Genomic DNA, 24,380 nt, shown 5'->3' with positions numbered 1-24,380 from the left:
AGCTGGGATCCAAGGAAGCATCTGCTCAAGCGGAGAGAACCCGGGAGCCAGGAGCCGTCCTCACATCCAGACTGTAAAACTTGATAAAAGTGCTCGGTGAGGACCATCCTGCCACAGCACAGATATCATCCATAGAAGATCCACTGAGAAAAGCTTGTGCAGAAGCCACTGCTCTCGTGGAATGAGCTCTAACTCCTAAGGGTGAAGCGAGTCCGCGCGCCTCATAGGCCAAAGATATTGCCTCCACCAGCCAATGGGACATGCGTTGTTTTGTGACAGCATGGCCTTTATTCTTGTGTCCGAAACAGACAAACTGCTGGTCAGACTCGCGCCATGGGGCTGTTCGATCAACATAAGTCTTTAGCGCTCTGACAGGGCAAAATCTCCTGGCCCCGCCTCTGCAGGGGGTAAAGCCTCCAAGACCACTTGTTGAAAGCGGAAAGGGTTAGAAGCGACCTTAGGGACATAATTAGGCCTCAGTCACAGCAATACCTTCACAGAGCCTGGTGAAAATTCCATGCACGAGGGTGAAACAGAAAGAGCCTGTAAATCCCCAACTCTCTTGAGGGAGGATAAAGCCACAAAAAGAACTGTCTTTAGAGTCAGGATTTTATCCGGTATAGTTTCCAAGGGCTCAAACGGATGCCCTGATAAACCTTGCAACACAATGGATAAATCCCATGAAGGAACTTGCACAGGACGGAAAGGCCTCAGCCGTCGCGCACCCTGTATAAAACGAGAAACCAGCGGTTGACGGCCCACTGAAGCACCATCTATATATACGTTGTTAGCTGAAATGGCTGCCACGTAAACTTTCAGAGTGGCTGGTGTTACTTCATCAGAGAAACGGTCCTGAAGGAACTCCAGTACTGAAGCCACTGGGCAGTAAACTGGATCCATATTACGAATTCCACACCAGGTCGTAAACAGTTTCCATTTGAAAGCATATAAGCGTCTCGTAGAAGCGGCTCTAGAATGCATTATAGTCTCGGTGGTTTCAACAGAAAGACCGGGACATACTAACTCACTCCGCTCAGAGGCAACGCCCACAACTTCCATAGATCTGGCCTTGAGTGCCAAATCATTCCCTGTGCTTGCGATAATAAATCCTGTCTGAGGGGAATCTCCCATGGAGAGCCCGCTAACAGACTGACCAGGTCCGCAAACTACAGCTGTGTGGGCCACCACGGAGCCACCAGCAGAAGCTGCTCCACTCTGTCCAGCCGTATCCTGGATAACACTGCTGGAATTAGACGAATCAGGGGAAAAGCATACAAGCTGGTTCTGGGCCAATTGTGAGCTAACGCATCCAAGCCCAGGGGCGATGGAGGCCATAGGGAGAACCACAGTGGGCAATGTGTAGTCATGCTCAACGCGAATAAGTCCACTCTTCCATAAGAGGCTCACCGTTTGGGGGTGCAACTGAGTTGAGTCAGTTTCCAGTTGACCCTCCAGAGTCGAGTCAGGTGTTCATGGACCCTCCAGAGTCAGGGTTAGGCACCGTCGACCTTCCGGAGTTAGGGTTAGTTATCGTTGACCCTCCAGAGTCAGGGCTAGTTCCTGTTGACCGTCCAGAGTCGAGTCATGTTCCAGTTGTTCCTCCTGAATCAAGTCAGATTCCTGTTGACCTTTCCGAGTCGAGTCAGGTGCCCGTTGACTTTCCAGAGTTGAGTCAGTTTCCGATTGACCCTCCAGAGTCGAGTCAGGTGTTCATGGACCCTCCAGAGTCAGGGTTAGTCACCATCGACCTTCTAGAGTCAGGGTTAGTTACCGTTGACCCTCCAGAGTCAGGGCTAGTTCCTGTTGACCTTCCAGAGTCGAGTCAAATTCCAGTTGACTGTCCAGAGTCAAGTCAGGCTCCTGTTGACCATCCAGAGTCGAGTCACGTTCCAGTTGATTCCCCAGAATCAAGTCAGTTTCCGGTTGACCCTCCAGAGTCGAGTTAGGTGTTCATGGACCCTCCAGAGTCAGGGTTAGTCACCATCGACCTTCCAGAGTCAGGGTTAGTTACCGTTGACCCTCCTGAGTCAGGGCTAGTTCCTGTTGACCTTCCAGAGTCGAGTCAAATTCAAGTTGACTGTCCAGAGTCAAGTCAGGCTCCTGTTGACCATCCAGAGTCGAGTCACGTACCAGTTGATTCCCCAGAATCAAGTCAGATTCCTGTTGACCTTCCAGAGTCGAGTCAGGTGTCCATTGACTTTCCAGAGTTGAGTCAAGTTCCGGTTGACCCTCCAGAGTCGAGTCAGGTACTCGTGGACCCTCCTAAGTCGAGTCAGGTGCTCATGGACCCTCCAGAGTCAGGGTTAGTCACCGTCGACCTTCCAGAGTCAGGGTTAGTCACCATCGACCTTCCAGAGTCAGGGTTAGTCACCGTTGACCTTCCAGAGTCAGGGCTAGTTCCTGTTGACCCTCCAGAGTCGAGTCACGTTCCAGTTGATTCCCCAGAATCAAGTGAGATTCCTGTTAACCTTCCAGAGTCTAGTCAGGTTCCGGTTGACCCTTCAGAGTCGAGTCAGGTGCTTGTGGACCCTCCAGAGTCAGGGTTAGTCACCATTGACCATACTGAGTCAGGGTTAGTCACCTTTGACCTTCCAGAGTCAGGATTAGCTACCATGGACTTTCCAGAGACAAGGCTAGTTACCGCTGACCTTTCAGAGTCAAGTCAAGTCACTGGTGATCTTCAAGGACTGAGTCAAGTCACCGGTGATCTTCGAGGACTGAGTCAAGTCACCGGGGATCTTCAAGGACTGAGTCAAGTCACCGGGGATCTTCATGAACAAATGCAAGTCACCAATAATCTTCGTAAGCAGAGTCAAGTCAGCACCGATCTTCTGGAATCCAGTAGAAAAACCAGATGATTACCAGAGTTTCATCCTCCCGTTGGTCTGGCCACAAGGACGTGGTGGTCTTCTGCTCCGCCCTGGGGGACTCCGGCATCGACCACAAGGACGTGGTGGTTTTTTACTCCGCCCTGGGGGACTCCAGCCTCGACCACAAGGATGTAGTGGTCTTCTGCTCCGCCCTGGGGGACTCCGGCATTGACCACAAGGATGTGGTGGTCTTCTGCTCCGCCCTGGGGGACTCCGGACTCGACCACAAGGATGTGGTGGTCTTCTGCTCCGCCCTGGGGGGCTTCTGTCTTGACCAAATGGTTGTGGTGGTCCTCTGCTCCACCCTGGGGGACTCCGGCATCGACCACAAGGACGTGGTGGTCTTCTGCTCCGCCCTGAGGGACTCCGGCCTCGACCACAAGGATGTGGTGGTCTTCTGCTCTGCCCTGGGGGACTCCGGCATCGACCACAAGGACGTGGTGGTCTTCTGCTCCGCCCTGGGGGACTCCGGCCTCGAACGCAAGGACGTGGTGGTCTTCTGCTCCGCCCTGGGGGGCTTCTGCCTTGACCACATGGTTGTGGTGGTCTTCTGCTCCGCCCGGGTAGGCATCACGTGATGTCCTTCATGGACCTATGTTTTTGTGCTTTTGTTTTCTTTTGTTTTTCTCTCTGTTTCCTTCTTTGGACCTGGCCCTCCGTCCCTCCCCCTGATCCTCCGCCGGTCCACCACCCTCCTGGACTCCTTGTTTTGTGTTACACTTCTCTTGTCTCTGTCTTTCCATTTTACCTGGTTGTCTTGTCTCTGTCTCCCCATTCTACCTGGGTGTGTTGTCTCTGTTTCCCCATTCTACCTGGTTCTCCTGTCTCTGTGTACTATGTTTTCTGGCCCTCCGTCCCTCCCCCTAGTCCTCCGCCGCTCCACCTCCCTCCTAGCTTCTTTATCTGTTGGGTTTCCCTGGGTTTCAGGTGGAGCATCTGGCAGCTGCTCCGTAGGGGAGGGGGTAATGTTACGCTGTCAGTCTGTTTTCCTGGGTGTCCACTAGGCACTTCATCATAGGCACTATAATTCCTCTAGTCTGGTCCTGTCTTCACAGTAATTGCACTCCAGTTAATCGCACAGGTGCAGGCAATCTATTGTCATTAGTCTCCTTATAAATACCTGTCTTTCCCTGTATTTTGTATGGAGTCCTTACCCTTCGTGTTACTAATGTTCTCGTCTCCCGAGACTTACCCTTGCCTTCTCGTTCCTCCGAGTTCCCGTTCCGTTCCTTCCGGTTCCCTCTTTTATTTTGTTTGTCTCCTTGGACTGTTTATTTTGGATTACCCTTTTTGTTTAAAAAACTACCTGCAATTGGATCTCTCCCTCTCCTTGTGTTTCTATGGTGCACGAAATTCACAACGTGCGCGCGAGCAAACTGCAGGAGCTCGAGGACGCCAAACCTCATGCATTTTCTTCTTGACAACAGCTGAACAATTATTTCGGAATAATTTAAACTTATTTTATTAGGCAAATTAAAAAAATCTAAATATTACTATTGTACCGATTGTTATAATTAGAGTGTTTTTTTTATTAAATTAATGCGTTGAACCGTGTTTTCAGAAATAATTGTAACATTTTAGTTGGATATACTGGCTGTTTAGAAGATTTTGTATGTACTTTTGTTATTTTATTTATTTATTTATTTATTTATTTATTTATTTGATGTTTTGACAGAACAAGTGTTAAGATTTTCACAAACATTTAGTTCTTTTTTTCACATGGAAAGTCATTGTTCCATCACATTCCTAAAAAGTAAATATTAATAATAATAATCAGTCAAATTTAATTTTTGTCAAATGAATCTCTGGGTTCTTCCAGATGCTGGCTTTTACAAGTGAGATCTTCCAGGAACCACTTTAATGTTAACAGAACTTACAGTAGCCCGTTTTTAAACTGTGAGTTCCTCCAGGAACCTCCAGAGCACTTTGAGGTCTCAGTGTAATGAAAGGGTGACTCCAGAACCTCAGAACTGGGAACAAAATGCTTCAAGGATCCTATGAGTTCCTGCACGAACTGCAAAGACTATAATGGTTCCTCCAGGAACCATATTATGAGAAAAAGAGCTTTGAGGCACTTAAAATACATTTTAAGGTTCCTGGAGTACTCAAAAGGATTCCTGAGGCACCTTTAGTTTTTACAGTGTAGTTTACCAGGAGCAGGGTTAGAGATCCTAGACCTGTTTTATGTGTGTTTACAAAAGATGCTAGAAGTTATTGCGTACAGTAAAATACATCAATCTGTCACATGTTTACATAGGAAAACAATGGTAATGCTTTCTCTGCGAATGTTCTGTGTGATGATTAACAATTTTTCTTGTTGTTTGCTGCCTTCTAAAGTATCCTGTTACATTGTGAGAGGCAACTGCAAACTATTCAGTGTGTGTCAGTGATGCGCGGGTCAATGTATTAATAATCCGCACCCGACCGACATTTTCAACTAACCCGCCCGCAACTCGGACCGCAAAAAAAAAAAAAAATTGTACCAGACCCGCTTCCTGACCCGCATTTTTTAAAAGCAGTAAATGCTCATCGTAGCGTCATTGGTCCATAGGAACGTAGGCAAAACTAACTAGGAAAAAAGAAAGAAAGAAAAAAAACCCAACAAAACTTAATATATTATAATTTTGTCAAGAATTATAAAAAAATCGTCAGTAAGCTCATAATTTGTACTAAAATAGTCTAGTCTGGCTATGTCTATTTGTTTGTTTCTGCAAGGTCAGCAGACATTAAGGCTCGGGTTTATATGGCATCATTATAAATTTCTTTGGCGGAAGGCCCCGTCCATAGTTCGTAATCCGAGGGTAGCGGACCAGCATTTCCTGCCTGAAGACGAAGGCAGGGGCACAGCCGACCCCCTTGGAAGGTAAGGACAGGACCATCCTGGTGGTGGTGGGGAGGGTGGAGGTTGTTATCGCGTCGGCATCTGCGAACTCAAACATGTGTAAGTACCGATCTTTTATACCGAAGTATAAAGACGTGATTGGATAATGATGAAGGTAATTAGTGACGAAGTAACTGAGTCTTCCTGGCAGAACTTAGGCTAAAGCTTTCATTTCTACCAGAAAGACTCAGGAGATAAAATGTACGAAGCATACATTTATTGACAACTCAGCAAGCATTATTATAAATTTCTTTGGCGGAAGGCCCCGTCCATAGTTCGTAATCCGAGGGTAGCGGACCAGCATTTCCTGCCTGAAGACGAAGGCAGGGGCGCAGCCGACCCCCAAAAATAGGTGCATTGTGAAACCACCGGACGGGGCCAGCCTTCCCCCCAAAATAAGTAGGTGAAGGTATACACACCGTTTGTGAATCCTAAGGTTCCTGGAAGATATAAAGAGAGTTAACATAATCAGTATGATAAACGTTAGATTAAACCTCATATGCCTATGTTTAATATAATGTTTTTTTTTATTTATTTATTTTTTATTATTAATTAGCCACATTAGCCAGACATAAGCAGCCTCGATAGATCATGCAGGAATAGCCACGATAGGCCAGACATAAACAGGCCTCGAGACCGCACAGATATAGCCACAATAGGCCAGACATACATATACAGGCCTCGATAGACCATACAGATATATATATATATATATATATATATATAGATATATATATATATATATATATATATATATATATTTTTTTGTTTTTTTTTTTTATATAAATATACTGTCAGTAACACCACCACCAGTAATTGCATGAAAATTTACCTGATTTGTTACTGGAGAGCTTGCTGAGCTTTGAGAATGGTTTTTTTGAATCAGGTCTGCTGTATGATTCAAATACTGAGGAAGACCATCTGCCTATGATCTTAATAGCTGACGTAGAGATTCCTCGTTCAGCTGCTGTAGTAGCTACCCCAATTCTGAATGAATGGCCGGTATAGAGAGAGGGGGATAGACTGCAGCTTTTGATAATAGTGGTTAAGTGTGTTCTAAAACAAGCCTTGGAAAGGGGTGCTCCGTTAGGTAAAATAAGAGCGGCGCGTTTTTATATCGGATTATATCTTAAAAGGACAGAGCAGTGATGGGGGCCGCGATAGGCCAGAGCAGTGATGGGGGCCTCGATAAGCCAGAGCAGTGATGGGGGCCGCGATAGGCCAGAGCAGTGATGGGAGCCGCAAAAGGCCTGAGCAGTGATAGGGGCCACGATAGGAACGGCCACAGTGGGAATGGCCCCGGCGGGCCACAGTGGGAACCGCCCCGGGCAGGCCACAGTGGGAACCGCCCCGGGCAGGCCACAGTGGGAACAGCCCCGGCGGGCCACAGTGGGAATGGCCCCGACGAGCCAGAACAGTGATGCAGGCCACGATAGGCCACAGAAACAGCCCCGGCGGGCCAGAACAGTAATATGGGCCACGAGAGGATGCAGTGGGAACGGCCCCGGCGGGCCACAGAAGATGGAACGGCCCCAATTGGCTTTAGGAAAAGCCTAGCTAGGCAGAGAAAACCATCACTGGCCAATTTTGCGAAGGTCATTAATAGACAGTTGTAAACAATTCACTTACCTGAAGGTTACTTTAGGTCAAATGAGCAAAGATTGCTTTGGGGTGAGTAATGTGAAGCCTCGTTAGGCCATGTAAAGTGAGGCCCGACGGACTGTGATGTGAAAGCCTTGTGTGTAGATTACCGCGATAGGCCATTGTATGTGAAGACCGTGATTGACTTAACATAAGGAGCATTTGAAAAGGACCACCGCCATTAGTTTGCGAAGAGTACCTGTACCTTGAGTTTTATGTGAAATAGTTTAGAGACTAATCTTGACAGAAATATGGTGGGGACGATCATGTTCAATAGCAATTGATGCAGATCATGATAATTCGAAACCACCGCATTGAGTGAGAGAGGCCATTAGTTTAGGTTAAATGATAGAGGTAGAATTAGGGTCCTAGCAGTGACTTAAGAGCATATACAGATACATAACATTCCTTAGGCTAGACTCCTGTGCACGCTTGATAGAACTCCATCTAACTGAGAGAATCCGCAGAAGAAACAGATTCCCTCCCAAAAATAGAAAATGAGCCAGATTAGCAAGACCATAAAAAAAAAGAAATGACTCAATGTTAAGCGAAGACCTCGATAGACTATAATATGTGAAGGCCAAGATAGGCCGAATTTCATGAACAGTAATTGGTCAAATTTACCTGATAGACCACATGGTAGGAGTTATGCAAGGTGCCACAACAGTGCGTGTAATGTGAAGGCCGCAACAGCCAAGTAAGACAGAAGTCGATAGGTATGAGAGACAGAATGAACCAACACCAGTAGATGCCCGAAATAAACAAGCCTTGATTGTAGCTTAAAGTCCGCATAAAATCGAAATTGACTTAAACTTACCAGCACACATTGCTAATCTTGATGTAAACAATTAATCATTGTTTGTCTTCGTAATCTTTAATCGAAATCTGAACATTTATTTCCACTCTGTAATGCATTGTTTTTCTGATGACGTCAGTTTGACAGCATGTGCAGAACATCCTTAAACACACCCCTCCAGCCATTAGTTTACTATGAGTGAGGCGGAGACCAGGAGCGCAAACAAAACCATGCCTGCTAATTAATATTCGGTTTAAACTGGAGATATGTCACTACTCTGAAATATAGTCAGTAGCAGCTTCCGTGTCAAGTGGACTTTAAGATGCCTGCTGAGCATTGAGCCGAATCTTACCTACAACTCAAATGAAAGGGTCCATATTTACGTCAGCTTGATGGATCCAGTGTTCATAATAGCGCCAGTCCAAGAGTAAGCCGTGTAAAGATGAGGAGAGAGCAACGGTTCTCTGCATCTGCAGCCATAGAATCCCATTCCAGTACGAAGCATTCAGGAATAGACGCAAATGAACAATGACTGAATAAACAAAGATTTGTTACGATCGTGACCCAGTAAAACACGGGGAGAGAGAGATCCAAGAGCAGGTATGTTTATTAGGGTAATCCAAAACGTAATCCAAACAAGCTGAGGTACAAACCAGAAATAAACCAAATAAACAAATACGGAAGGGACAGGAAGGGAACAGGAACTCGGAAAGCGAGGAACACGGGAGACAAGAAGACTGGGTATGGCAGGAAACGTAAAGACACGTAAGGCAAGGACTCCATACAGACAACAGGAAAAGACTGGTAAATATAGGGAGGCTAATGACTATTAAATGAAGGCACCTGGTGCAATTAATAGGAGTGCAATTACTGTGATGAAAGGACAAGGCTAGTGGGAATTGTAGTGCCTACGGTGAGGTGCCTAAGGGGAAGTGAGCCCACTAGTGGACACCCAGGGAAACAAAGATCAGGCAGCGTGACATTACCCCCTCCTCTACAGAATCAGAATGAGCTTTATTGCCAGGTATGTTCACACATACGAGGAATTTGTTTTCGTGACAGAGCTCCGCAGTGCAACATAACAGCGACAGAACAAAAAACACAATAAGGAATAAAAAATACAAAAAAATACAAATAGGTGGGTAAGGATTGACAATATACAAATTGACAATGTATGGCAGGTATATTAAAATGAGCATTTATGTATGTACATGTATATTATGTGGAAAAATTTTAACTGTACGCTAAGTATGTGTGTTTGGATAAATAAGTGTATGTGTATATAAATATAAATATAAGTAGTATAGTGTGTTCCATGTATGTACATGTATATTATGTGCAAAAGATTTACGTGTACGCTAAGTATGTGTGTTGGATAAAAAGTGTAGTGTCAATGTCAATGTCAATGTCACCTTTATTTATATAGCGCTTTAAACAAAATACATTGCGTCAAAGCAACTGAACAACATTCATTAGGAAAACAGTGTCAATAATGCAAAAATGATAGTTAAAGGCAGTTCATCTGAAAGGCAGTTCATCATTATATTTATAGTGTATATAAATATAAATAGTGTAGTGTGTTATTATCAGCTGTTTTTACCACAGTTATTATCAGCTGTTCATAAGATGGATTGCCTGAGGGAAGAAACTGTTCCTGTGTCTGGTCGTTCTGGTGCTCAGTGCTCTGTAGCGTCGACCAGATGGCAACAGTTCAAAGAGGGAGTGTGCTGGATGTGAGGGGTCCAGAGTGATTTTGACAGCCCTTTTGCTCACTCTGGATAAGTACAGTTCTTGAATAGATGGGAGGGTTGTACCGATAATTCGCTCAGCAGTCCGGACTACCCTCTGTAGTCTTCTGAGGTCAGATTTAGAAGCTGAGCTGAACCAGACAGTTACTGAAGTGCAGAGGATGGATTCGATGATGGTGGAGTAGAACTGTTTCAGCAGATCCTGTGGCAGGTTAAATTTCCTCAGCTGGCGAAGGAAGTACAACCTCTGCTGGGCCTTTTTCACAATGGAGTCAATGTGAATGTCCCACTTCAGGTCCTGAGAGATAGTGGTGCCCAGGAACCTGAATGACTCCACTGCAGTCACAGTGCTGTTCATGATGGTGAGTGGGGGGAGTGCAGGGGGGTTTCTCCTGAAGTCCACAATCATCTCCACTGTTTTGAGCGTGTTAAGCTCCAGGTTGTTGAGACTGCACCAGACAGCCAGCTCTTTAACCTCCTGTCTGTAAGCAGACTCGTCACCGTCCTGAATGAGGCCGATGAGTGTGGTGTCATCTGCAAACTTCAGGAGCTTGACAGAGGGGTCCTTAGATGTGCAATCGTTAGTGTACAGGGAGAAGAGCAGTGGGGAGAGAACACAGCCCTGGGGAGCTCCGGTGCTGATTGTACGGGTGCTGGATGTGTATTTTCCCAGCCTCACTAGCTGCTGCCTGTCTGTCAGGAAGCTGTTGATCCACTGACAGACGGAGGTGGGCACGGAGAGCTGAGTTAGTTTGGGCAGGAGGAGGTTTGGGATGATCGTGTTGAAGGCAGAGCTAAAGTCCACAAACAGGATCCTCACATAGGTCCCCGGTCTGTCTAGGTGTTGCAGAACATAATGCAGTCCGATGTTTACTGCATCGTCCACAGACCTGTTTGCTCTGTAGGCAAACTGAAGAGGATCCAGCAAGGGTCCAGTGCTGTCCTTTAGGTGGGCCAGCACCAGTTTTTTTTAAATGACTTCATGGCTACAGACGTTAGAGCCACAGGCCTGTAGTCATTTAGTCCTGTAATTTTGGATTTCTTTGGGATGGGGATGATGGTGGAGTGTTTGAAGCATGAAGGGACTTCGCACAGCTCCAGCGATCTGTTGAAGATCTTTGTGAAGATGGGGGCCAGCTGGTCAGCACAGGATTTCAGACAGTCTGGTGTAACACAATCTGGGCCTGGTGCTTTTTTCCTTTTCTGCTTCCTGAAGACCTGGCGCACCGCATCCTCGCTGATCTGTATTGCATGTGTGGGGGAGAGGGGGGATGCAGGAGGTGTGAATGGTGAGAGTGCTTGATTGGAGAGGTGTTCAGGGTGGGTTGCAGGAGTTGTGAGTGGTGTGAACAGTTGTTTGGAGAGGCATTCAGGGTTGGTTGCAGGAGTTGTGAATGGTGAGAGTGGTTGATTGGAGAGGTGATCAGGATAGGTTGCAGGAGCTGTGAATGGTGTGAACGTTTGTTTGGAGAGGCATTCAGGGTTGGTTGCAGGAGTTGTTATTGGTGTGAACGGTTGTGTGGAGAGGTGTTCAGGGCAGGTGATGGGTGTTCTTTCAAACCTGCAGTAAAACTCGTTCAGATCGTCTGCCAGTCGTTGATTTTCCACAGTGCTGGGGGGTGGTGTCTTGTAATTGGTGATCTTCTTTAGGCTTTTCCACACTGATGCGGAGTCGTTCGAAGTGAACTGAGTCCTTATTTTTTCAGAATAATTCCTCTTTGCCACTTTGATCTCCTTTTCCAGTGTGTATTTAGCCTGTTTATACAAGACATTGTCCCCCTTCACGTAAGCATCTTCTTTGGCCTGACGGAGCTGTCTGAGTTTTGCAGTGAACCACGGTTTGTCATTGTTGTAATTTAGTTGAGTCTTGGTAGGAATACACATATCCTCACAGAAACTGATATATGATGTTACGGTCTCTGTGAGTTCGTCCAGATCGGTGGCAGCAGCTTCAAAAACACTCCAATCAGTGAGGTCAAAACAAGATTGTAAATCCTGCTCTGCTTCATTAGTCCATCTTTTTACAGTCCTTAATACAGGTTTAGCTGATTTTAGTTTCTGCCTGTAGGTCGGTATAAGATGAACCAGAAGGTGATCAGAACGTCCCAAAGCTGCTCGTGGAACAGGGTGAAATGCATCCTTTATTGTTGTGTAACAGTGATCCAATATATTACTGTCTCTTGTGGGACAAGTAACATGCTGTCTGTATTTTGGCAGTTCACGGGAGAGATTGGCTTTATTAAAGTCCCCAAGAATGATTAAAACAGAGTCCGGGTGTTGTTGTTCTATCTCTGTGATGTGCTCAGCGAGTTTCTGTAAAGCTGAGCTCACGTACGCTTGAGGAGGGATGTAAACACTAACCAGAATGAACGAATGAAACTCCCGCGGCAAATAGAACGGCTTGCAGTTAATGAAGAGCGTTTCGAGATTTGAGCAGCACGTCTTCTTTAACACAGTTACATCTGTACACCACCGTTCATTGATGTAAAAGCATGTCCCGCCGCCGCGCGATTTCCCCGTTGATTCTGCGTCGCAATCCGCTCTAAACAGCTGAAAGTCCGGCAGATGGAGCGCGCTGTCCGGTATGGTGTCATTCAGCCAAGTTTCCGTGAAACACAGAGCAGCAGAGTGAGAGAAATCTTTATTTGTCCGAGAGAGCAGAAGCAGTTCGTCCGTTTTGTTGGGAAGAGAGCGGAGATTTGCCAGATGGATGCTAGGCAACGGCGTTCGAAATCCGCGTTTTCTGAGTCTCACGAGCGCTCCCGTTCGCTTTCCCCGCCTGCGCGTCCTCTTGAAGCGTGTGATCAGCGCAGCCGCTCCGCCGACAAGAATGTCTAGCAAAACATCAGAATAGTCGAAAACCGGTGAAATATCGGGAGATGTGTGTTGCCGAATATCCAGCAATTCGTCCCTGGTGAAACTGATTGCAGGAATATAACTAAAGACAGGACAAACTAACAAAAACACAAAAACAACTGCAGAGCATGTCACGGAGGCAGCCATCCTGTATCGGCGCCACTCGTAAGCCAGTCCGGAGCAGCTACCAGATGCTCCACCCGAACCCAAGAAGAAACCAAAGACACAAAGAGACCAGGAGGGAGGTGGAGCGGCGGAGGATCAGGGGGAGGGATGGAGGGCCAGGTCCTTAGAGGGAAACAGAGAGAAAGACAAAGACAAGGAACCCAGGGGGGAGGTGGAGCGGCGGAGGATCAGGGGGAGGGATGGAGGGCCAGGTAAAATGGGGAAACAGAGACAAAAAAAAAATCGAAAACAAAACAACAACAAACACAAGTCCAGGAAGGACATAACGTGAAGCCCACCAGGGCAGAGCAGAAGACCACCACATCCGTGTGGTCGAGACAGAGGCCCACCAGGGCGGCGCAGAAGACCACCACATCCGTGTGGTCGAGACAGAAGCCCACCAGGGCGGCGCAGAAGACCACCACATCCGTGCGGTCAAGACCGAAACCCCCCAGGGCGGAGCAGAAGAACATCACATCCGTGTGGTCGAGACAGAAGCCCCCCAGGGCGGAGCAGAAGACCACCACCTCCGTGTGGTCACGACAGAAGCCCACCAGGGTGGCGCAGAAGACCACCACATCCGTGCGGTCGAGACAGAAGCCCACCAGGGTGGAGCAGAAGACCACCACATCCTTGTGGTCGAGACAGAAGCCCACCAGGGCGGCGCAGACGACCACCACAGTGGGATCGAATTAACAGGAGACCAAGTCTGGTTAGGCAAGTCTGAAACAGAGAACATGAACAAGTTAAGGGTAGCCTCCGTGGCCACGACAGGATCAGTCGGGCACTCAGAGAGTTCGGCTGAGACGTGACGAGGCTCTGGAAGTTCCGCAGAGGCGAGGAGAGACTCTGGTAGTTCAGCCGAGACGAGGAGAGGCTCTAGTAGTTTAGCAGAGACGTGGAGAGGCTCTGGTAGTTCAGCAGAGACGTGGGGAGGCTCTGGTAGTTCTACAAAGACATGGAGAGACTCTGGTAATCCCATGGTGTTTAGACTGGATTCCCATGGTGTTTAGACTGGATTCCAGAAGATCAATGCTGACTTGACTCTGCTCATGAAGATCATTGGTGGCCTGACTCTGCTCATTAAGATCATTGGTGACTTGCATTTGTTCATGAAGATCATTGGTGACTTGCATTTGTTCATGAAGATCAATGGTGACTTGCCTTTGTTCATGAAGATCATTGGTGACTTGCATTTGTTCATGAAGAGTACTGGTGACTGGACGTTGCCCATGAAGATCATTGGTGACTTGCCTTTGTTCATGAATTTCACCGGTGACTTGACTTGACTTCGGAGTGTCAACGGTGACTAGCCCTGACTCTGGAAGGTCAACGGTGATTAGCCCTGACTCTAGAAGGTCAACGGTGACTAGCCCTGACTCTGGAGGGTCAATGGTGACTAGCCCTGACTCTGGAAGGTCAACGGTGACTAGCCCTGACTCTGGAAGGTCAACGGTGACTAGCCTCGACTCTGGAGGGTCCACGAGCACTTGACTCAACTCTGGAGGGTCCACCTGACTCGACTCTGGAGGGTCAACGGGAACCTGACTCGACTCTGGAGGGTCAACGGGAACCTGACTCGACTCTGGAGGGTCAACGGGAACCTGACTCGACTCTGGAGGGTCCACGGGAAACCTGACTCAACTCTGGAGGGTCCACGGGAAACCTGACTCGACTCTGGAGGGTCCACGAGCACCTGACTCGACTCTGGAGGGTCCACGAGCACCTGACTCGACACTGGTGGGTCAACGGGAACCTGATGCCATGTATCTAAACAAGATATCCAGGACCTCCAGCAGAAATATAGGCCCACAACATCAAAAATACAACAGTATATTTAATTGTACACATGGGGTAGTTTTTATCTCTGTGTTCACCAACCCATCTTGAGTGTTTGCTGCCAAAAAGCAAAATTGTTTGTTTAATCTCACCATAGAAGCCAGTCCCATTTGAAGTTCCAGTCAAGTCAAGTCAAATCACCTTTATTTATATAGCGCTTTAAACAAAATACATTGCGTCAAAGCAACTGAACAACATTCATTAGCAAAACAGTGTGTCAATAGTGCAAAATGACAATTAAAGGCAGTTCATCATTGAATTCAGTGATGTCATCTCTGTTCAGTTTAAATAGTGTCTGTGCATTTATTTGCAATCAAGTCAATAATATTGCTGTAGATGAAGTGACCCCAACTAAGCAAGCCAGAGGCGACAGCGGCAAGGAACCGAAACTCCATCGGTGACAGAATGGAGAAAAAAACCTTGGGAGAAACCAGGCTCAGTTGGGGGGCCAGTTCTCCTCTGACCAGACGAAACCAATAGTTCAATTCTAGGCTGCAGCAAAGTCAGATTGTGCAGAAGAATCATCTGTTTCCTGTGGTCTTGTCCTGATGATCTGAGACAAGGTCTTTACACGGGATCTGTATCTGGGGCTCTAGTTGTCCTGGTCTCCTCTGTCTTTCAGGGATGTAGAGGTCCTTTCTAGGTGCTGATCCACCATCTGGTCTGGATACGTACTGGATGGACTGCAGTGACACTCTGATCTGCATACAGACTGGATCTGGTGGCTACAGTGACCTCGGAAAAAGAGAGAAACAGACGTAGATGCCATTCTTCTAATGATGTAGCAAGGACATTGGGTGGTATGGGAAGTGTTCCCGGTTCCGGTTTACCTAATTAATGCAGCCTAAAAATCCTTTAATGGATTTGGATATTAACCCTCTGAAGTCGATTAACGAGGATACGCGTTATGAGTCGTTTTCTTCTGATAACCCCGAAAAGAACTTAAATTACACTTTCAGTTTTAATTGTACAGATAAGAGCAATACATCAATCGAATCTGTAAAGGGTCTACTTTTTTTTGGATACAGATATAATAACAACAAAACTTTGTGCACTCATAAAATAAAGATAACAAACAAGGTGTGCTGTCGCAGCCTTTGTCTGCTGATCTTCATTTACAAACACTTCATAAAAACTGTAACTCCGTGAATACTCAACGAAGAGACATGAGAGAGATATCTATAGAAAGCTTGACATGTCTACTTTTAAACTAAACAAGTGCCGCCGAAAACAGATATTCTGTGATAAAGTAATCCATACGAAAACAACGCGATGTCCGTTTTCCATGTCTCCCTTCATTATATCTAATGTGACCACGCCCCCGAGCTGAACGCTCTATTCAGATTCAAACTGAAGCGCGCGGCTTGAATACGCCCACACAGAAGAAAACTGTCACGGCTTACGCTGCTGGAAGGAACACGGAGCCGAGGGATAAACGAAACAAGGATTTATTAAATCAAACATAGGCAAGGTAAGTAGCAAATAACAGGTGGCAAGTGGCAAGTGGCAAGTAACAGGTAACAAGTGGACAAGTAGACAAGTTGACAAGTAACAAATAGACGAGTAGACCCGACAAAACAGAACTGAAAGGACAAGGCTTTTATACAAGGGATAATAGGGAAAACACAGGTGGATGGAATGACTAAATTAACAGGGACATGGAACACATGCGGAAATGACTAGACACACCTGGGAACTAATCAAACCACATAGAGACAGAAACTGGGTCACAGGGGCAAAAACACACAAAATGAGTCCAGGTGTGTGACAGTACTCCCCCCTCCCGGTAGGTGCGTCCTCGCACCGTATAAACAACAAAGGGAGGCCAGCAGACAGGGACCACAGAGGAAGGAGCCAGGGAGGAGATGACGGAGAGAGGAGCCAGGGAGGAGACAGGAAGGATCTGAAGCAGGAGGCACCCAGCAGGACCCAGGCCACAGCCATAATGGCCCAAGGTGGAGCCGACGGTGGATGGAGCCATGGAGGAGGAATGGTCACCGACTCCAGGGACTCGACCCACGGCAACAGAGCAAGTGGAGGAGGAGCCCGAGGCGGAGACGGAGAGCCGAAGAGCCAGGGTGACGGGGAGGAGCCGGAGGTCCTAGGCGGAACTGATGGCTCTGGTGACTGACGCGGCGATGTGGATCCGGAAGGCCGTGGTGAGGCCAGAGTGACCGAGGACTGAGGTGTAGCCGAGGGGATGAAGGAGCCTGACGGAGCCGGAGGGACGGAGGGATGAGGCGAAGCCGGAGGAGTGGAGTCCCGAGACATAGGATGGACGACGCCAGACCAAGGCGGAGCCGGAGGGACGAGGGAGCCAGGCAGAGCCTGCAGACTGCCGGGCCACGGCGGAGAGGAAGGAGCTAGGAGCCATGGTGGAGCCGACGGGTCAACGGGCCGAGGCGGAGTCCAGGCCTCAGAGGCTGGAGGCGGAGGTGAGGGAGACGCCAACCAAGGCGTCGCTGGAGGATGGCGGTCCCGCTGAGCTCGCACCACAATGATGGTAGGCTGAGGGCGAGCAGAGGGGCAGCCAGACGACAGCGGAGGAGGAGGCAGGAGTGGGTGGGAGGGTGGGAATTTTGGAAGAGCAGGCATTGGAGTAAGCTCTGGGGCTGGAGCCCTTCCTGGGCTTAACGGAGGATCAGGAGCCCGTCTTGGGCTTAACTGAGGATCAGGAGCCCGTCCTGGGCTTAACGGGGGTTCAGGAGCCCGTCCTGGGCTTAACGGGGGTTCAGGAGCCCGTCCTGGGCTTAACGGGGGTTCAGGAGCCCGTCCTCGGCTTAACGGGGGATCAGGAGCCCGTCCTGGGCTTAAAGGAGGATCAGGAGCCCGTCCTGGGCTTAACGGAAGATCAGGAGCCCTTCCTGGGCTTAACGGGGGTTCAGGAGCCCGTCCTGGGCTTAACGGGGGTTCAGGAGCCCGTCCTGGGCTTAACGGGGGTTCAGGAGCCCGTCCTGGGCTTAAAGGAGGATCAGGAGCCCGTCCTGGGCTTAACGGGGAATCAGGAGCCCTTCCTGGGCTTAACAGAGGATCAGGAGCCCGTCCTGGGCTTACAGGAGGATCAGGAGCCCGTCCTGGGCTTAACGGAAGATCAGGAGCCCTTCCTGGGCTTAACAGAGGATCAGGAGCCCGTCCTGGGCTTACAGGAGGATCAGGAGCCCGTCCTGGGCTTAACGGAAGATCAGGAGCCCTTCCTGGGCTTAACAGAGGATCTGGCATAGGTGAATTGGAAACCCCCTCATTTTGACCCATTTGGCGCTCCACATTTTGCTCCCTCGTGGTGGGCAGTGTCGCCGGCTCTCGCACCTGCTCTGACGGGTTGCTCTCTGGCTCTCCGTCATCGGTGGGCTCGGGCTTATGCCTCGTACCGTGGGGAGATTGTAGGCTGGGCTCTGGGTCCAGAGTGGACCTGGCGAGATCCTCCATTGGGCCGACCGTGAGAGGTGACCCATTTCTCACCAGATTCCACTCTATGAATGCGGCGAAATCCTCCCGAGGACCATCTTCGGGCGACAACGCTCTGCACCTGGAGTTCAGGCTGGCGTGATAAAAGGTGCAGAGCGCGTGGTCCGGGTAGCTGGTGGCATTAGCTATCAAGAGAAACCGTCTGGTATGGTCCTCGAGAGACAGTCCCTCCTGCTCCAGCAGGAGGAGGAGGTATTCGGGGCGATAGAGGGGATCCATGACACACTACGGAAAGAAAAAGACTGTGAAAAAACGGAAAACAAAAAGGAGGGAAAACACGCAGTTTTTAACTTTTTAGGTCGGGTCTTCTGTCACGGCTTACGCTGCTGGAAGGAACACGGAGCCGAGGGATAAACGAAACAAGGATTTATTAAATCAAACATAGGCAAGGTAAGTAGCAAATAACAGGTGGCAAGTGGCAAGTGGCAAGTAACAGGTAACAAGTGGACAAGTGGACAAGTGGACAAGTAACAAGTAGACGAGTAGACCCGACAAAATAGAACTGAAAGGACAAGGCTTTTATACAAGGGATAATAGGGAAAACACAGGTGGATGGAATGACTAAATTAACAGGGACATGCAACACATGCGGAAATGACTAGACACACCTGGGAACTAATCAAACCACATAGAGACAGAAACTGGGTCACAGGGGCAAAAACACACAAAATGAGTCCAGGTGTGTGACAAAAACACAGCGAGACTGTTCAAGTTTTTTTATTTTACTGTTTGCTTCGCGATGAGAGGAATAAGACATAAATCACCCCAAAAAGATGCGATGTGGTTGAGGATTTGAGAAATGGATTTCCTCAGAAAAAAAAGAATGAAGCACTTTATTCAGCAGAGATCATAAACATGAGTAAGTCTCTTTTTATTTATTTATATACTTGTACTAGTTTTGACATAACGTGTAAACATTTTACTAGTTAGACTTTTTCCAAACTATAATTCCTGACTAAATGTATAATCAAATGAAATATTATGAAGTTTCAATAACAATATACAATACTATACCATTCAAAAAGCTTGATGTAAATAATATAAATGTAACAAATAAATGTAACTGTAACAAATGTAACAAAAAATGGTGTTCTTTTAATTCATCCCCCCTAAAAAACCTGAAAAATATTCTCAGCTCTTTTCAACATTAATAATAATAATAATGGTAATAATAATAATAACAATAATAATAATAATAATAATAACACTAATTTACTTTTTTCTTTCTTTTTTTTTTTTTGTAGAAAATAAGATTGTTAAAAGGATTTCTGAAGGATTGTGTGACTTGAGTAATGGTGCAAAAAATTAGTTTAAAAGTCAGCTTGGATTTTTCCTTATAAACTGTTTAACTGCTCCCCCAAGTGGATATTAAAGTATGTTGTGGGATAATTAAATATATTCTAAATAAACTACAAACATAAAATTATATACATTTATTTTGTTTTCACATTCTTTTTTTTAACACCTCCCTCACAGTGGCACAGCTGACTGAAAGGCTCATTATGCAGCTCATTATGCAGGCCTTTGTCTTCTAAGGTGTAAATCACAATGATATTCATGATAGTTGACGCCTACTCGCATGTGACTTTTACCAACAAAAAGTGTCTTAGAAAATTTCAAATCAATATATTGTTTTCTGTAAGTGAGTAAACAAGATGATTTTCACATAATTTAGAAAGAAAAATTCTAGGCTACAAGCTCTAGTTCTCAAAAATCCCGGGAACCAATGTTCTTTATGTGTTTTTTTGCCTTATTCAAGTGTTTTAACATTTTTTGTTTTTCACTAACCACGCATAAAAAATTTTTTTCTTAAAAACAAAATCATGTACATACATGCTGCTCACATATTACAGTGAGATTAGACTTTAACCATTTAGATATTTATAAGAAACTGAAAAAAGCACAAATGTCAGGGCATGACAAAACTTCTCCAGGCCCCAAAAATACCCTTAGACTCCAGAGGGTTAAAAGCATATTAGTATGTTATGTGTAAGCCAGGTTAAAGAGATGGGTCTTTAATCTAGATTTAAACTACAAGAGTATGTCTGCCTTCCAAACAATGTTAGGTAGGTTATTCCAGAGTTTAGGTGCCAAATAGGAAAAGGATCTGCCGCCCGAAGTTGATTTAGATATTCTAGGTATTATCAAATTGCCTGAGTTTTGAGAACGTTGCGGACGTAGAGGATTATAATGTAAAAGGAGCTCATTCAAATACTGAGGTGCTAAACCATTCAGGGCTTTATAAGTAATAAATATATTTTTTTAAATCTATACAATGTTTGATAGGGAGCCAGTGCAGTGTTGACAGGACCGGCTAATATGATCATCCTTCCTTAGAAATATAGAGCCATAGGCGTCGATTTCGGGGGGGATGTGGGGGTTTGAAAACCTCGAGTTCAATTTAGCCGTTCTGCTGCTGCGCTGGCTACACGCTTTTCTGTTCATTAAAACTGCAACAACTGTAACATTATTTTCTCTATATGACTATCGCGCTTCTTTTTTTATAGAATGTTTTTCAAATGAGTTGACAGTTTGGAATGGACAGTGAACGAGCGGGAACGAGGCTACCTAGTCTTTGCTGGGATTGGCCAGAATTTCTGGCGAATGTATCATAGACGAGCAAGTTAGTTAGAACAGTATGTAATAGAAAAAAGATTATAACTATCAAAACATAAACTGCATGTAAAAGAAATAAGATGAGTATAACTATCAAAGAACATAGGCTATCAAACAGAGCAGAGTTATAATGTACATAAACATGTCATGCAAATTTACTTCTGCAGGAGTAGCAAACACACCACTCCCCACATGTGTACACACATGTGCCCTAGTAATCTTCAAGTGACTTATTGTCAGTTTACACACTGACAGAGGTTTGTACATGGCAGCTTATGCAGTTTACATGTGCGTCTACACTTAACACAATTCGTTTTTTACACAAGCAGTGCACAAGTTCCAGTATGGCCTCTGAAGCTGGCGGAAAAGTCATCCAGTCCACTCCGTAGAAATCTCTTACCATCTTCCAGCCATGATTTACAGGAGGAGGAATGTCAGGCATGCACTCAAGACTCCTTCTGTGTACTGCAGCCTGATAGCCTGCCCGCCGGATGTGTTTTTTCTTTTATCTATTCTTTTTTGTTTTCTTTCTTTCCACCTAATTTTTCTTTCTTTCTACCTATCTATCGAAATGTATTGCCTTAACTTTTGGGCTAGGCTTTTTCAAGCCCACTTAAAAGTTTGCCTATAAATTTCATCTAGTTTTTTGTACTAATCTTATATTGTTACTGCACACATCTGTATATGTTGTTCATACTGTATATCTATTCTGCTCTTATATATATTTTAATTTGTATTACTGTTAACCATACTAAGCTGTATACTACTGTCCATACTGCACTGTACAGTACAGGTCAAAAGTTTGGAAACATTACTATTTTTAATGTTTTAAAAAGAAGTCTCTTCCGCTCATCAAGCCTGCATTTATTTGATCAAAAATACAGAAAAAACAGTAATATTGTGAAATATTAATACAACTAAAAATAATAGTTTTTTAATTTGAATATACTTTCAAAAATAATTTATTCCTGTGATGCAAAGCTGAATTTTCAGCATCATTCCTCCAGCCTTCAGTGTCACATGTAACATCAGTCGATCACATGATCATTTAGAAATCATTCTAATATTCTGATTTATTATGAGTGTTGGAAACAGTTCTGCTGTCTCATATATTTGATGAATAAAAGGTTAAAAAGAACTGCATTTATTAAAAAAAAAATTTTTTTAAATAATATAAATCTTCATTATTATCAATTTACACATCCTTGCTGAATAAAAGTATTGATTTTATTTAAAAAAAGAAAGAAAAAATTACTGACCAGTGTTGTATATTGTTGAATACTTTTTATTCATCAAAGTATCTTAAAGTATCACATGTTATGAAAAAATATTAAGCAGCAGAACTGTTTCCAACTTTGATAATGAATCATCATATTAGAATGATTTCTAAAGGATCATGTGATAATGATTTAAAAAATTCAGCTTTGCATCACAGAAATAAATGATAAAGTATAATAAATTGAAAATGTAATAATATATCACAATATTACTTTTTTTTCTGTATTTTTGATCAAATAAAAGCAGGCTTGATGAGCAGAAGAAACTTTTTTCAAAAACATTAAAAATAGTAATGTTTCCAAACTTTTGACCTGTACTGTATGTCTAATACTGCACCGCCTGTCTATACAATATAACACCAATCTTCTTTTGCAGTTTCTTTAACTAATACTGCCTTCTCTTCTCCTTTGTTTCGTTTTATCTTCGTGATATTTGTGAAATGGCTGTAGCACTCCCTGCGAGAGCCAGTGTTGGCTGGTTTTACTAACTGGTTTGTAGGTTCCTGACTTCGTAACTTCTATGCCTTCTACTGCCTCTTTTGCAATGATACCTTATCTGCCCTCAAGGTCTTTCCACAGAAACACTGATTTAATAAATTTCTCCCAACTTATGTCTGCGAAGGGAATGGTGGGTCCACCACTTCCCTCAAATATATGCATACAGCACTTCATGTTTTGCCATTTCATCCAAGTAAACATGGCGGGAAAAAGAGTATTGTCTGTCTCGTTCTTTCATGACGTTGTGCTTCCAAGCAAAAACATTGTCAAATGTGTTAAATCAGAAGGGTGTATTAAATATTACAAAGAAATAACAGGACATCGTATGACAAAAGGTGGTTACATAAAATAAAAACAGTACAAATGGATAACGTTACCTCTACATTCTGAGGTAAATGTCTTAAATAGTACAATCTTAAATCCTGGGCGCGAAGCTCGCCAGTGTGTTCACAAACGCGTCACCAGCACCGACACTTTCTGTATTTTTGATCAAATAAAAGCAGGCTTGATGAGCAGAAGAAACTTTTTTCAAAAACATTAAAAATAGTAATGTTTCCAAACTTTTGACCTGTACTGTATGTCTAATACTGTCAGGAGAAAGCAGGCTGGATTCAGGTGCGGGTAAACTCAAGGCTTTATTCACAAGGCGGAGACAGAGAAGAAAGAGTCACGCTCCACAGGTTTCACTCGCAGTGACAGGATGAACAGCAGATGAGTCACGTTTCATAGGATTCACTCGTAGTGACAGGATGAACAGCAGATGAGTCACGTTTCATAGGATTCACTCGTAGTGACAGGATGAACAGCAGATGAGTCACGTTTCACAGGATTCACTCGTAGTGACAGGATGAACAGCTGAAGCTACTAGGAGCTCTGGGCTTGTAAGAACTAGAGCAGAGAAATAAGCCAAACACACTGGAGCCTGAGGACAAGACACGACAGGGTGAGTACAAAGAACTGCTGGATGATCGGAGCTATTGGAACGAATAACAACAGTCTGACAATAGACAGAGAAACACAGGGAATAATAAAGGGGAAAAAATTAGAAGGACATAGAGAACAGGTGGCGAGCAATTATGGTTAACCACGGGGAACAAGGGAGGCGGGGAAAACACAAACAGGCAGACGTGGTGAGCAGTCACCATCCCAACACACACACCCACACCAAAAAGACAGGTGATTAGCCCCGAGACCCGACAGTACCCCCCCTCCCAGGAGCGTCACCTGGCGCTCTAGGAAGGGGCCTACCTCGATGCCGCCGGAAGTCCTCAATCAACGAACGGTCCAGAATGTCCCGGGACGGCACCCAACACCTCTCCTCTGGACCATACCCCTCCCAGTCCACAAGATACTGAAACCCCCTGCCGCGGCGCCGCTCATCGAGTAATCTCTTAACCGTATAGGTAGGAGATCCATCCACAAGACGAGGGGGTGGGGGGGTGGGGCGACTGCAAGCAGGATTAAGGGGGGAAGAGAACACAGGCTTGACCCTGGAAACATGAAACACCGGGTGAACCCGACCAAGAGTAGGAGGGAGCTTGAGCCTGATCGCCACCGGACTAACCACCTTGGTGATGCGGAAAGGCCCAATGAATCTGGGTGCCAGCTTACGAGAAGGCGCCCGGAGAGGCAGATCCTTGGTAGAGAGCCAAACCCGTTGACCACACACATAGGTAGGAGGAGAGGACCGGCGACGATCAGCTGCAGCCTTGGTTCTGTCAGAGGCTT

General features: G+C 45.8%; 1 long non-coding RNA gene across 1 annotated transcript in view; it reads right to left on the bottom strand.

The window, feature by feature from the left end:
• The window catches only part of LOC132122955 (uncharacterized), a 489,820-nt gene that overhangs the window by 1,729 nt on the left and 463,711 nt on the right, over nucleotides 1-24,380 (bottom strand). The gene's annotated exons all lie outside the window — the stretch shown is intronic.

Source organism: Carassius carassius, chromosome 41, assembly GCF_963082965.1.
Source record: "Carassius carassius chromosome 41, fCarCar2.1, whole genome shotgun sequence".
In the NCBI taxonomy this organism is placed as follows: Eukaryota; Metazoa; Chordata; class Actinopteri; order Cypriniformes; family Cyprinidae; genus Carassius; species Carassius carassius.
Note: the sequence above shows the minus strand (reverse complement) of the source record. Positions and strands in the feature narration are given on the sequence as shown.